We start from the raw sequence: 15,020 nt of genomic DNA on the forward strand, positions 1-15,020 counted from the left end.
AAATACAAAATATGACATCAGCACCCCGGCGGAGCCGCATCCTCGGGCTCAGCCTCCTCCTCCTCATCCTCGATCTCTGCACCAAAATCTACGGTACCAAAAATGGTGCCGCAAGTAAGTAAACTCCAAACACCACTAGATAAAAACATATAAAACTCAAACAACATGGATGCAAGAAAAGCCAATGCACATGTCCCGCAAAACCACATTTTTACCATGCACGCCAAAAACCCATTTCGCCCAAAAACATCTCGCTTAAAACCAAGCCTCGCCATTATCCCAGACAATGGCCCAAACCACCATTTTCCAGAAAATGGATCAAAAACCTCAAAACCAAATCTCGCCATTTTCCCAAAAAATGGCCCGCATCCAAAAACCATAAAAACGATCCAATTATGCATGCACCATGATCTCCTATAGGGATCATCCGCACACCCTAGCTCTGTGCCACACCGCAGGTAACGACTACGCATGTGACACCTAAACGAGCGATGCCCAGACTCGCGCCCAGCGCGTACCTGGCCAAGCCATCCTCTAGCCCTCGCCAGCGAAGGGCCATGGAGTTGGTGAGTAGAGCGATGCCCAGACTCGCGCCCAGCGCGTACCTGGCCAGACCATCCTCTAGCCCCGCTCCCGTCGTCGCCCAGCAACAACTCAGGGGACGTCACTCAGTATTATCCACTCCCGAGTGACCAGAGGAGCTCCACCGAGATAATAACCCATCCCGGCTAGGGCTCGTGAAACACACGCACCCGAAAATCCATTCACGCCAACAAAACACGATTTCTTAAATAAAATAAAATGCACGTGCATGCACCATGTAAATGCAATTTCAATACACAAAACAATCAACCAACCATAAATCAATAAATCAAGCAACTCCATCCTCCATCCATCCGACCCCCGAACTCCTCGGACTCAGTCCGGAATCAACCAACCAGCAGCAATAATTTATTGTAAGAGCAAAATATATTTAAATCTAAAAGTAGGGTTTGGAAAATACTTACAGCACTATACGGTATTTTTAAAAAGCTTGCGGCGTTGCAAACGGCGGAGAAAAAGCAACGTAACAGTGAAAATTCACTGTGGCTGTGGGTTGTAAAATATGCACTTTTGAACGGGGACAAACCAAGGCTTGGGATTGATAAGGAATGGTCTAAGGATGATTATGAAGCTAGTGGAAGTGAAGTTTGGCCGTGGGTGGCGGCGAAAATGGTGGTTGATGGCCGGATTTCCCAAAATGGAAAGCTAGCTCGTGGGAGCTGTTTCGGTGGCTATTAGAGGCCGGAAATGGGTGGGTTAGGACGGCAAGGAACCGGTGATGAAGTGGTGAAGAAGTGGTGACCGGAGGTGGAGCGACGGCGGCGAATCGAGGCAAAATCTGTGGGGCTTTGTTGGGCGTTTTCTGGCCAAACGGCTGGCCGGATGGGGCTGGGATTCGGTGGGGTGGTGCGCCGGAGGGAGGGGGTTCGACAGGTGGGGATGGTGTTGCCCACGGTGCCCGGACGGCGGTGGGTCGGGGCTGGGGTGGCTTCTGGCGTGGGAGAGGAGAGAGAGAGAGTCGACGCACGGGAGAGAGGAAGAAAGAAGAAAAAGAAAAGAAAGAAAAAAAATAAAAAGAAAAAGAAAGAAGAAAAAGAAAAGAGAAAAAGGGAAAAAGGAAAAAGGAAAAAAAAGAGATGTAGGAAGAAATGAGGTCCAATCCTCACTCCGGACAACAAAACAAATCCGCCGAGAACGAGATTAAAAACCGTAAAACAAATAAATAAAAACCAATTAAAATACATTAATTTAAAATAAATAAACTAATATATTAATTAAATTAAAAACAACCTTTCAGTGAAAATACATGTAAAAGCAGGTCATCACATCCTCCCCCCTTAAAACAAATTTCGTCCTCGAAATTTACAAGATCAACTACTAACTTAAATCAAGCCACATAAAATCACATAAACCATCTGTGACCAAGATTAAGATACGTACCTTCATTACTCAAACAAGTACGGGTATTGTTCCCTCATGTCCGCTACTCGCTCCCAAGAGAAGTCTTGAGCTAACGGATCTCCCCACGCCACCTTAACCAAAGGTATCGTCTTGGACCTCAACTGTTGCTCCTTCCAATCTATGATCTGCGATGGAACAACCTCATAAGTGAGATCCGGTTGCAATTGAATACCCTCTGGGTCGACGAAGCGTGGCTCTTGCTGTCCAAAGCTCTTCTTCAAGGACGATACGTGGAAGACATCATGGATATCCCCAAAATACTCTGGCAAAGCAACTCTATAGGCGACGGACCCTACCTTCTCCAGAATTTGAAAAGGGCCGACATACCTCGGATCCAGTTTCCTCTTCTTACCAAAACGCTTAACACCTCTCATGGGAGAGACTTTGAGATAAACCCAATCACCAACTTCAAAAGACAACTCTCTCCTCCTGGTATCAGCGTAGCTTTTCTGGCGACTTTGAGCTGCCGCCATTTTATCTCTGATGATTCGGACTTGGCTTTGCATCTCTTGAATTATTTCGGGTCCAATAATCTTACTCTCCCCGACTTCATCCCAACACAAGGGCGATCTACACTTCCTCCCGTAAAGAGCTTCATAGGGAGCCATCTGAATGGTCGCATGGAAGCTGTTATTATATGCAAACTCTATGAGCGGCAAATGGTTTTCCCAACTCCCCTGAAATTCCATGACACACGCTCGCAACATGTCTTCAAGGGTCTGAATGGTGCGCTCCGATTGGCCGTCTGTCTGAGGGTGGTAAGCAGCACTGAACTTCAACTTAGTACCCAAAGCTGCCTGCAAACTTTTCCAGAACTGCGACGTGAACCTTGGGTCTCGATCTGACACTATACTCTTTGGTATGCCGTGCAGCCGCACTATTTCTTTCACGTACAAGAGTGTCAACTTACCCAAGGAGTCTGTGTTATTAACCGGCAGGAAATGAGCACTCTTTGTTAATCGGTCAACGATCACCCAAACAGAATTTTTCCCACTAGGCGTTCTCGGCAAACCCACTACAAAGTCCATCGTGATGTCATCCCATTTCCACTCAGGAATAGGGAGGGGTTGGAGCCTACCTGCAGGTCTTTGATGCTCGGCCTTCACTTGACGGCATGTGTGGCATTTCTCAACATATAAGGCAATATCCCTCTTCATTCCATCCCACTAGTAATTTTTCTTCAAGTCCCGATACATCTTTGTACTGCAGGGTGAACTAAATAAGGGGTCGCATGAGCTTCTGCCATGATCCGCTCCTTGAATTCTGAATCCTTGGGGACCACTCTGGGATCTCGGAATCGAAGTATCCCATCTTTATCCACGCTATAATGCAACGGCCCTCGAGATTTTTTTACTCTTTCTGATATTCAGCAGCTTTGGATCCTTCCTTTGAAGAGTCTTCAATTCTTCAAAATCAGTTACCCGAATATCAAGAACTGAAGATAAAATCTCTTCTTGCTGCGAACTCTCAATAAGGAGCCTTCTCATCCCACAAAGCAACGAATTCAATTCCGATGGCTCGGCTTCATCTTCCAAGTGCGATTTTCGGCTCAAAGCATCAGCAACTATATTAGCCTTCCCCGGATGGTATTTGATCTCACACTGGTAGTCACTGATTAGCTCTAGCCAGTGCCTCTGCCTCATGTTAAGATTTTTCTGGGAAAACAAATGCTTCAAGCTCTTGTGATCAGTGTATACCTCGCATGCTTCCCCATACAAAAAGTGCCGCCAGATCTTGAGTGCAAAAACAATCGCAGCCAATTCTCGTGCGTCGGATAATTTTTCTCATGGTCCTTTAGCTGACGAGATGCATAGGCAACAACCCGTCCTTCCTGCATAAGGACACAACCCAAACCAAACTTAGACGCATCACTGAAGACTACGAATGGCTTATGCGGTTCTGGAAGCGCTAATACTGGTGCTGTCGTCAACCTCTTCTTTAATTCTTGGAAGCTTCTCTCACACTTATCTGACCAAATAAATTTTGTATTCTTCCGAGTCAAAGCTGTGAGAGGTCCGGATAGGCGAGCAAATCCCTCCACAAATCTTCAGTAATAACCAACAAGCCCCAAGAAACTCTGGATCTCACGCACTGTAGTCGGACGTGGCCATGACAAAATGGCTTCCACCTTACTAGGATCAACAGCCACTCCGTCTCTGGAAATCACATGCCCAAGAAATCTGACTTCCTCCAGCCAGAATTCACACTTGTTAAGCTTGGCATATAGCTGGTGTTCTCTCAATTTCCCAAGTACCAGACGAAGATGATACACGTGTTCTTCAACATCTCGGGAATAAATCAGAATATCATCAATAAACACTACCACAAAGGAATCCAGATAAGTTCGAAATACTCGATTCATTAAATCCATGAAAGCGGTAGGGGCATTAGCTAACCCAAACGGCATCACCTTAAATTCATAATGCCCGTACCTCGACCTGAAAGCAGTTTTAGGCACATCCTTGTCTCTGATCCTCAGCTGGTAGTATCCCGACCTCAAATCAATCTTCGAGAACACGGCTGCTCCTTGAAGCTGGTCAAATAAATCGTCGATCCGCGGGAGAGGATATTTATTTTTGATGGTCACCTTGTTTTTAATTCCCGATAATCTATGCACATACGGAGGGTTCCATCTTTCTTTTTAACAAACAACACTGGCGCACCCCACGGCGAAGTACTAGGCTGAATAAATCTCTTATCTACCAGCTCTTGCAACTGAGTCTTCAACTCTTTTAATTTAGCAGGTGCCATGCGATAAGGAGCTTTATGTACAGGAGCCGCTCTAGGTTCCAAGTCGATAACAAACTCCATTTCCCGAACAGGGGGTAGTTCGGGCAAGTCATCCACAAACACATTGGGAAATTCTTCTACAACTGGAATGTCTACCAAAGACTTCTCCTCGGACGGTGTGGACACCATCTGAACTAAGAATGCATCCGCTCCCCATGCAATCTCTCTTCTTGCTTGAATTGCCGATATAATTACCGGCTTTTCTTTTAACTTACTCCCCGCAAATTCCAGACAATCACCATCTGGAAGCTGAAAGGTAATTACCCGACTTCTGCAATTAATACTCGCAGAATATCGGTATAGCCAATCCATCCCGAGGATGATATCAAAACCCAACAGCTTAAATACAACCAAATCAGCATCCAAGAACCTTCCATCAAAATTTAACAGGCATCCCAATGCAACCTTGGAGCACCATACCATTTCACCATCGGGTAAAGCCACCACCAATGACTTTGGCAAAGGTTCCGTGACCAAATTACACATCCGCGCAAACGTGGAAGATACAAATGACTGTGAAGCACCGAAATCAAACAAAGTGCAAGTATAAAACTCATACAAACACACTCTCCCTGAACCAAACACACAACCCATGAAATCCAAAAAAAAACAAAGAAGAAACCAAATACACCAAAATTAAATCCTACATAGAATCAAATTAATCCATACCTGTAATTACTCCAGCATCATGGGTCGCTGGCGCCTCATCATCCACATCTCCGGGTGTGACAGCATAAACCCGGGCTTGCACTGCTTGCCTTGGATTTGTTCTTCCACCGCATCTACCTCCACGGCTTCCTTGAGCTGTTCTTGGACATTCTCGGGCAAAGTGACCCTGCTGGCCACAATTATAACATCGAGCCCCACCAGAAGGGCACTCACCCACATGGGCTCTATTACAAACTCCGCAAACAGGCACACGTCCTCCCATGCGAACACCTGAGGATGCTTGCAGTCGAGTTCCGGTCCACTGAACAAATTTCTGAGGCGAACCCGAGCTGCTTCCTTCAGCAGAAAAACTCCGTCTCTTATGACCCGGAGGGGAGGCCATACTCAGATTATTTTCTCGTTCGACAAGGGTGGCCACATCCGCTAATTCTTGAAAAGTGGATATCCGATGGCTGACCACCATACGGCGTATATCAGGGCGTAGTCCCTCCTGAAAACGATCAGCTAGCATCTCCTTTGTGGCGATAAGGTGGGGACCAAATCGCCCAAGTTCTATAAACCTTTGGGCGTACTGTTCCACTGTCATGCCTCCTTCAACCAAATTTGAGAACTCTCTTGCCTTTTGCTTCCTTACCGATGCGGGAAAGAAGCGGTCATTAAATTCTTTCTTGAAGCGTTGCCAAGTTACAGCGGCGAATGAACCCAACTCTGCTTCTAGCATCACCCTCTTAGTATCCCACCAATCCAAAGAGGTGCCTTGCATCAGATAGCTGGCGTAGAGTACTTGTTGCGCCTCGGTGCAACCACACAACTCAAAAGTTATTTCTAGGTCTTTGATCCACTTCCCAGCTTGAAGCGGGTCCTCCTCTCCAGTGAAGTGTGGGGTCCTATACGCCAGAAAGCGCTCATAGGTGCATCCGGCTTGCACCATGCTGCTAGATCCTCCCGGGTAAAGCCAAGGCCCTCCCTGATATGGCCAGGGACCTCCTGGTTGTGGCCAAGGTCCCCCTGGTTGTGACCAAGGTCCTGACTGTTGTGGCCTAAAATTTTGCTGCATAAACTCCATTATCTGCCGTATGGCTTGGGCTATGAGTCATCTCTTGATGTATTGTCCCGTGGCTCCTGAGTAGATTTCTTTGGCCTCCCCATTTTCCTGCCACCACAACCTTTGACCCCCTTTCAGAAAACAAAAGCAAATAAAACCAACAACAAACAAAAACAGAACCAAAGACCAACGCCACATCACACAAAATGAAAGAAACCAACTTGCAAAAACATAACTACATAAATAAAAACAAACAAACAAGTTCAAAGAAATAAATCAAATAAAACAAATAAAACAACTTAAATAACTTTACTTAACATAAATTTTAAAACAAAACTTTAAAAGCATTCTGGTACTACTTACGAGACATGCGGTTTTACCCAGAGCCAAACCGCTCTGATACCACCTGTAACGCCTCCAAATCCCCACACGCGAACATGGGAAAATCGAGACGTCCGAATGATGACATCACGGGTCATCATCCTATCGACGTGTGCCAAGTGTGTGAAAAAGCGACGAATGTGCACGAGAAATACGCAGTGAAAAGCAAGTCAATAACTAAGTACCAGAATTTTTTTCTTGTTTAATACAAAGCTATTCAAAACATACATAAATAAATATTACAAGACAAAAATATAATTTTAAACTAAATACAAAACATGACATCAGCGCCCCGGCGGAGCCGCATCCTCGGGCTCCGCCTCCTCCTCCTCATCCTCAATCTCTGCACCAAAATCTACGGTACCAAAAATGGTGCCGCAGGTAAGTAAACTCCAAACACCACTAGATAAAAACATATAAAACTCAAACAACATGGATGCAAGAAAAGCCAATACACATGTCCCGCAAAACCACATTTTTACCACGCACGCCAAAAACCCATATGGCCCAAAAACATCTCGCTTAAAACCAAGCCTCGCCATTATCCCAGACAATGGCCCAAACCACCATTTTCCAGAAAATGGATCAAAAACCTCAAAACCAAATCTCGCCATTTTTCCAGAAAATGGCCCGCATCCGAAAACCATAAAAACAATCCAATTATGCATGCACCATGATCTCCCCTAGGGATCATCCGCACACCCTGGCTCTGTGCCACACAGCAAGTAACGACTACGCATGTGACACCTAAACGAGCGATGCCCAACGCGTACCTGGCCAGGCCATCCTCTAGCCCTTGCCAGCGAAGGGCCATGGAGTCGGTGAGTAGAGCGATGCCCAGACTCGCGCCCAGCGCGTACCTGGCCAGGCCATCCTCTAGCCCCGCTCCCGTCGTCACCCAGCGACAACTTAGGGGACGTCACTCAGTATTATCCACTCCCGAGTGACCAGAGGAGCTCCACCGAGATAATAACTCATCCCGGCTTGGGCTCGTGAGACACACGCACCCGAAAATCCATTCACGCCAACAAAACAGGATTTCTCAAATAAAATAAAATGCACGTGCATGCACCATGTAAATGCAATTTCAATGCACAAAACAATCAACCAACCATAAATCAATAAATCAAGCAACTCCGTCCTCCATCCATCCGACCCCCGAACTCCTCGGACTCAGTCCGGAATCAACCAACCAGCATCAATAATTTATTGTAAGAGCAAAATATATTTAAATCTAAAAGTATGGTTTGGAAAATACTTATAGCGCTATACGGTATTTTTAGAAAGCTTGCGGAGTTGCAAACGGAGGAGAAAAAGCAACGTAACAGTGAAAATTCACTGTGGCCGTGGGTTGTAAAATACCCACTTTTGAATGGGGATAAACCAAGGCTTGGGATTGATAGGGAATGGTCTAAGGATGATTATGAAGCTAGTGGAAGTGAAGTTTGCCCGTGGGTGGTGGCGAAAACGGTGGTTGATGGCCGGATTTCCCAAAATGGAAAGCTAGCTCGTGGGAGCTGTTCCGGTGGCTATTAGAGGCCGGAAATGGGTGGGTTAGGACGACAAGGAACCGATGATGAAGTGGTGAAGAAGTGGTGGCTGGAGGTGGAGTGACGGCGGCGGATCGAGGCAAAATCTGTGGGGCTTTGTTGGGCGTTTTCCAGCCAAACGGCTGGCTGGATGGGGCTGGGATTCGGTGGGGTGGTGCGCCGGAGGGAGGGGGTTCAACTGGTGGGGGCGGTGTCGCCCACGGTGGCCGGACGGCGGTGGGTCGGGGCTGGGGTGGCTTCCGACGTGGGAGAGGAGAGAGAGAGAGTCGACGCACGAGAGAGAGGAAGAAAGAAGAAAAAGAAAAGAAAGAAAAAAAAGAAAAAGAAAAAGAAAGAAGAAAAAGAAAAGGGAAAAAGGGAAAAAGGAAAAAGGAAAAAAAAGAGATGTAGGAAGAAATGAGGTCCAATCCTCACTCCGGACAACAAAACAAATCCGCCGAGAACGAGATTAAAAACCGTAAAAAAATAAATAAAAACCAATTAAAATACATTAATTTAAAATAAATAAACTAATATATTAATTAAATTAAAAACAACGTTTAAGTGAAAATACACGTAAAAGCGGGTCATCACACATGGTGTCCACTGCATGGTGTCCGAATGATGCTTGCACTTTTCTGCATGTGCACATGTGTTGGTCTGCATGTTTGCATTTTCTACATGTGTGCATGTGATCCTGCATGTTTGCATTTTTCTGCATGTGTGCTGTGTGAGTCCACTGCATGGTCGGAATGTGTGCATTTGAGTCCACTGCATGTGTGTGTCCAAATGGTGCTTTTGATCTCTATTAGATGAGATTCCATAAAACCATAGTTAACTTCTCTTTTTTTTCTCATAGGTCCCATTCTTTCTTTCCTTCCATAAATGCCCTACAATATATAAATAAATTGATATTATAGTTTAAGTATTTCAAGGGCAAATATGAGACTTTGATGTGCAAAAATATTGGCATCAATTAATTTGACATTCAATATTAGAATTTGATGCATAATTAAGTGTTCAATTCTTATTTGATAAAATAAATCACTCATTTAAACAACTTAATTATGCAATTCTAACCCTTTATCATTATGGCTACTAGAAAACATAAAGTTTTAAAAATTATTTGAAAAGGTGGAATTTCAAATTTTTTGGGACTATTGATAATCAGAGGAAGTCTCTCTTTGAGGAGCTATAGGGATTGGAAGAAAGGAAAGTGATGAGGGCTCTTTTGGATGAGGAGATGGTGGGAAAAAGTTGTGTAGCTGTTAACTTGAAAAGGCCATACTCATGGAGGAGATCTCGTGGAGGCAAGATTCTCGAGTCCTTTGGTTGAAACAAAGGGATAGGTGTACTAAGTTTTTCTATCGGTTGATGATCGGTGTAAATAAGTGCACAGTATCGTAGTTTTATAGTAAAATGATGAGAAAAATATCGTCCTCAGGGATTGGTAACTTACTTTTGACAAATACCAAAATTATACTAATTTTGATTTTATCTAGAGAAGTCACTAAGATTTTTGTAATTGTAATTTAAAATAAAATCAATTCCAAGAAAAATACGCAAAGGAAAAGAAAAATGATGTTCTAAGATCAAATGAATGGAAAAGAAAACTTCTAAGAAATCGATTTCACATAATCCCTCACTATGCTTTACTCATCTAACTAATTGAATTTAATTCTCTCTATTTGTTAGCAAATCTCTAATTTATCCAAAAGCCTCTTTCGATAGTCAATTAGAAATTATTCTTATTCATCATTTTACACAAGAGTATGCAAATTAATAAAGCAAGAGAGCAATAAGACCAATGATTTTAATACTACATAGGTTCATAAAAGTCTTTCAATCTCTATATTTACCTATGCTGAAATATCCAAGATCTATCCTATAATTCTCTCTTTGATAGCAAATCATAAGATTAAAATCATCTAATTAATGACCAATTAATTAGAAGCAATAAGTTCAGAATAAATCAGACAAACAAAGAAAGAATTACTTTAAATTAGCATAGATAATCAAGCATAAGTCGGAACTAGATTACATCATTTTCTTAGAATAAAGAAAATTTAGTTCATGCTAAAAATTAAATTTAACATAAACAAATTCACCATAATTTTTCTAAGAAAAATGGAAGGAAAATGAACACTAAAAAATACTTCTCGCAGTTGCAGCATCCTCGCAGTCGCCGCTCATCTTCAAAACCAAAGGAAATTAAGTTCTAAATCTCTCTTACATTCGTGCGTCAACAAGCCTAGAGCTCAAGCTACTTTTTTTATCTTCTAAAAATTAAAAACTTGCTGGGTCCCAGCGAGAAGTCCTGTCCGCGTTGTGCTTCCTCTGTAAACTCCAAAAGAAAGCCCCGTGTTTTGTGCCTCCAATAAAACCATTGCTGCGTCTTTCACCAATTGACCAAGTCAAAAGAAAAATCCAAACTGCTGAGTCCTGCTCAAAATGGAAGGAATGAAAAATCCTTTGCATTTGTTCCGGAACTTGAGGCAAGCATAAGACCCATTCAAATTTAAAAGAAAAAACTGCTTGCATCCCGCAACAACCCACCAGCCTTATGCTTGCTTTCTTCAGCATTTTGCCTTTTTATTTTCCATCAACAACCCAGCATCCAAGTCAAACCGAAGGTCTCTTTCATTTTCGCATGTGATGTCTCTTTCATTTTAGTAGCTCCTCTTTTCAAATAAAGTTTTCATTTAAATGAGAGAAAGTCTCTAGATGATAGGCTTCTAAAATTTGGATCTTCATCTTCTTCAAATATGAAATAAAATTTAAATAATAACAATGAAACTTAAAATCAACAAAAATAAATAAAATTAGACTAATCTTTAAAGTTAAGAGGATAAAATATCTAAATTATGCAAGTCATCAAACACTCCCAAATTTAAAACTTTGTTTGTCTTCAAACAAAAAGAAAATAAAATAAAATACCACTATAAGCAATATCAACTAGACCCCATAGAGAAGTATCATCACTCATTAAGCCATGATCTGAATTTAGATTTCATCACTAGTATCTTACTCTTTTAACATGAAAGATAGAAGGAAAATCAATAAAAAATTTAGTAATTTGTCAAACAAGAGTTAGAGGTTTACTTAAACCTAAATCTAAGACCTTGAGTGTTAGTGTGATATAATCAATTTAACTCCAAACCACTTCAAACTCAGATAAAAGTAGAACAACTAAAATCAGAAAAATTCTCTCAAAACTTAACCCCATAAGTCCAATTTTCAGAAATCCTCTCTACTAATGTAGTCAACACCAAAATCAGAGATCAAAAGGTCTTTACTCAGGTTGTAATGACAGGCCACAAGGTGAGGGCTAAGAAAGAAATTGATATAGAAAATCAAAGCAAACTGGGAAAATACTTGGTGGAAAGAACAATAAAAAGAGATATCTATAGAATTCAAACCATAGCTCTTTCTTAACTATATGCTCAAACTAGTGACATTATTGTTGTTGTAATCAATTAAGCAATACCAACAAGTAATACACACTTCACTTATTGAGTTTTCTCTATTTATTTGAGCTTCTTTTTTCTTTTTTTTTCAACCACCTCAATTCTCGTAGCCTTTTTAAATTTTCAACCACTTCAACCTTTTTTTTTTCACACTTTGATCAAACAGAGCAAACTTATTGTGGATAATTTTCTTCAAACTAACTTTCTCTTTAAATGTAAATTTCACCAAAGTATTTCTCAAACTGTAAAAGGTAAATTCATGGGTTTTCAGGCTTTGAACGGGAATGATTTATGTAGTTAAAAGAATAAATAAAGGCTTATGTAAAATAAGGCTCAAGGGGGTTGACTATGAAAATACACCATGCAATGATAGCATGATACTTAGGACGGCTATGAAAGCTTTTTGGTTATGACAAAAAAAATTACCTAGATAATTTGGTATCAACTAGGATTTCACCTCAATGATCCATCAATGGATTCTAGAGCAAAGCAAGATTGAACTTCCCTCTTCCAGTTAATTCAACTTCTTCTCTTTATAAGCAAAATGGAATAAAAGAAAACGATTATGTGCTCAATTATGTTCAAGGTCAAAGATTTACATCAAAGTACCCACAAAACTCCGCCTGACATAAAAGAAATTTTTGAAAATTTTTCTCAAATCCATCCTCAATCACAAATTTCAGAATCATAGAGAATACAATCACACTCAAATGCATGCTTGGTAAGAGAATTAAACAACTCAAGACTTATAAAATCACAAGTAAAATAAAATAAAGACCAAATGACTATAGGAGTTTACACCCCCAAACTTAAACTAAACAATGTCCTCATTGTAATGCAAAAGTGAAAATGATTGAAGAAATGAAAGGAATTTCCTTGGTTTCATGGTGAATCAACCGTAGTTTGTAATTTTCAGCTCTTTATTCATGCTAAATAAACCTGCATCAAAATTTAAATTATTAAAAAAATAATAAAGATAATAAAAAATAAAAGAATAAAAGGAAGTTCTATGGGTTGCCTCCCATATGCTCTTGTTTTAAAGTCTATAACTAGACTTTTCAATCTTCATCAATTAGGATCTCCAAGATGAATAAATGCATAGTTCCTCTCCACTTGTTCTCCATAGTAGTGCTTCAATCTCTGACCATTAATTCTGAATATATTCCTTGTCTTGTCCTTCAAGTCTATTGCTCCAAAAGAGGAAACTTTTTCAATTGTATAAGAACCTGTCCATCTTGATTTGAACTTACCCGGGAAGAGTTTAAGTCGTAAATTGAAAAGTAAAACATGCTGTTTTGATGCAAACTCACGCCTAAGAATCTGTTTGTCATGCCACTTCTTCGTCCGTTCTTTGTAGATCTTTACATTTTTACAAGCATCATTCCGGAATTCATCCATCTCATTCAATTGAAGAAGCGCTTTTCCCCTATTGCCTTCAAATCAAAATTAAACCATTTCACAGTCCAATAAGCTCTATGCTCCAACTCCACAGGAAGATGACATGCCTTTCCAAACACTAATCGGTAAGGAGACATCCCTATAGGTGTTTTAAAGGTTGTACGTTATGCCCATAAAGCATCATCAAACTTCTTTGTCCAATCCTTTCTATTGGTGTTGATCGTCTTCTCAATGATGTTTTTGATTTCTCGATTTAAAATTTCAGCTTGGCCATTAGTTTGAAAATGGTAAGTAAGTGCTATTTTGTGCTTCACACTATATTTAGAAAGAAGATTATCAAACAACTTGTTGCAAAAGTGGATCCCTTCGTCACTAATAATAGCTCTTGGAGTGCCAAATCTTGTGAATATATTCTTATGCAAAAATTTGAGCACTACATTTGCATCATTTGTTGTTGTAGCAATTGCTTCCACCCATTTTGACACATAATTAACTGCTAACAAGATATAAACAAAGCCAAAAGAATGAGGAATAGGCGCCACAAAATCTATTCTCTAAACATCAAATAACTCAACTTCTAAGATATTTTTCAATGGTAACCACTGTTTTTTATACCGTACCGGCCGGTACATTCCATATTGGTCGCTGGTCCAGTACAAGTGAAATATCGGCTTATATTTCAGCCTGTACCGGCCTACATACCGACCGATATTTCGGCCTTCATCTTTTTTTTTCTTTTTTTCAAACTGTAATCTCATTTTTTGATCCCAATTCAGACCAGACTATTTATAATTTATATATATATATGTATTCATGTATAATTTATTCATATATAGACTATTATTTTGAAATATAATTTATATATATATTTATATATAATTTATTTATATATCGACTATCCCGAAACGGTACAGATACAGAAATATTCTGTTCCAGTGCCTTGATCGATACGACATCCAGTATGGTATTCAAAACATAGATGGTAACTCCTGACGCCTTGAAATATTTTCCATACGTTGGCACCGGTCACAAGTTTTCACTAAAGTATAACTATCATGAAAAATAGAAGGCCAAAAGAAACCACTTTGAAGTACCTTATCTGCTGTTCGTGTTGCTCCAAAGTGTCCTCCATATGATGATGAATGACAATGATGGAAAATGGCTTGCATCTCTTCTTCTGGCACACATCTTTAGATGATTTGGTTAGGCCATCTTTTGAATAGCAAAGGCTCATCCCAAAGATAATATTTCACATCATGCAAAAAATTCTTGCGTTGGTGGTAAGTAAGATCTGGTGGCAGTACTTTATAAGCTAGGTAGTTTACAATATCAGTATACCAAAGAAGTTTGATCTCACATGCAAACAACTGCTCATCAGGGAATGCTTCTTGGATCACTGAATCTGGTCTTTCTTCCTCTTGCTCCAGCCGGAAGAGATGATCAGCAATTGAATTTTCACTTCCTTTCTTATATCGAACCTCCAAATCAAACTCTTGAAGAAGCAGGATCCAATGAATTAGCCTAGGCTTAGCATCCTTCTTGCCAAACGAATAGCAAAGTACTGCATGATCAGTGAACACTATCACCTTTGTACCAATGAGGTAAGATCGATATTTGTCACAAGCAAACACCACATCAAACATCTCCTTCTCAGTTGTTGTATAATTTAATTGAGTTTCATTCAATTTCCGGCTTGCATAATAGATGGCCCTAAATAGTTTGTCTCACCTTTGTCCC

At 40.8% G+C, this 15,020-nt stretch overlaps 1 pseudogene; it reads right to left on the reverse strand.

Moving 5' to 3' along the window:
• Window positions 1-15,020, reverse strand: part of LOC122316243 — a 127,858-nt pseudogene that overhangs the window by 22,587 nt on the left and 90,251 nt on the right.

The sequence above is a fragment of the Carya illinoinensis genome, chromosome 7 (assembly GCF_018687715.1).
Source record: "Carya illinoinensis cultivar Pawnee chromosome 7, C.illinoinensisPawnee_v1, whole genome shotgun sequence".
Lineage (NCBI taxonomy): Eukaryota > Viridiplantae > Streptophyta > Magnoliopsida > Fagales > Juglandaceae > Carya > Carya illinoinensis.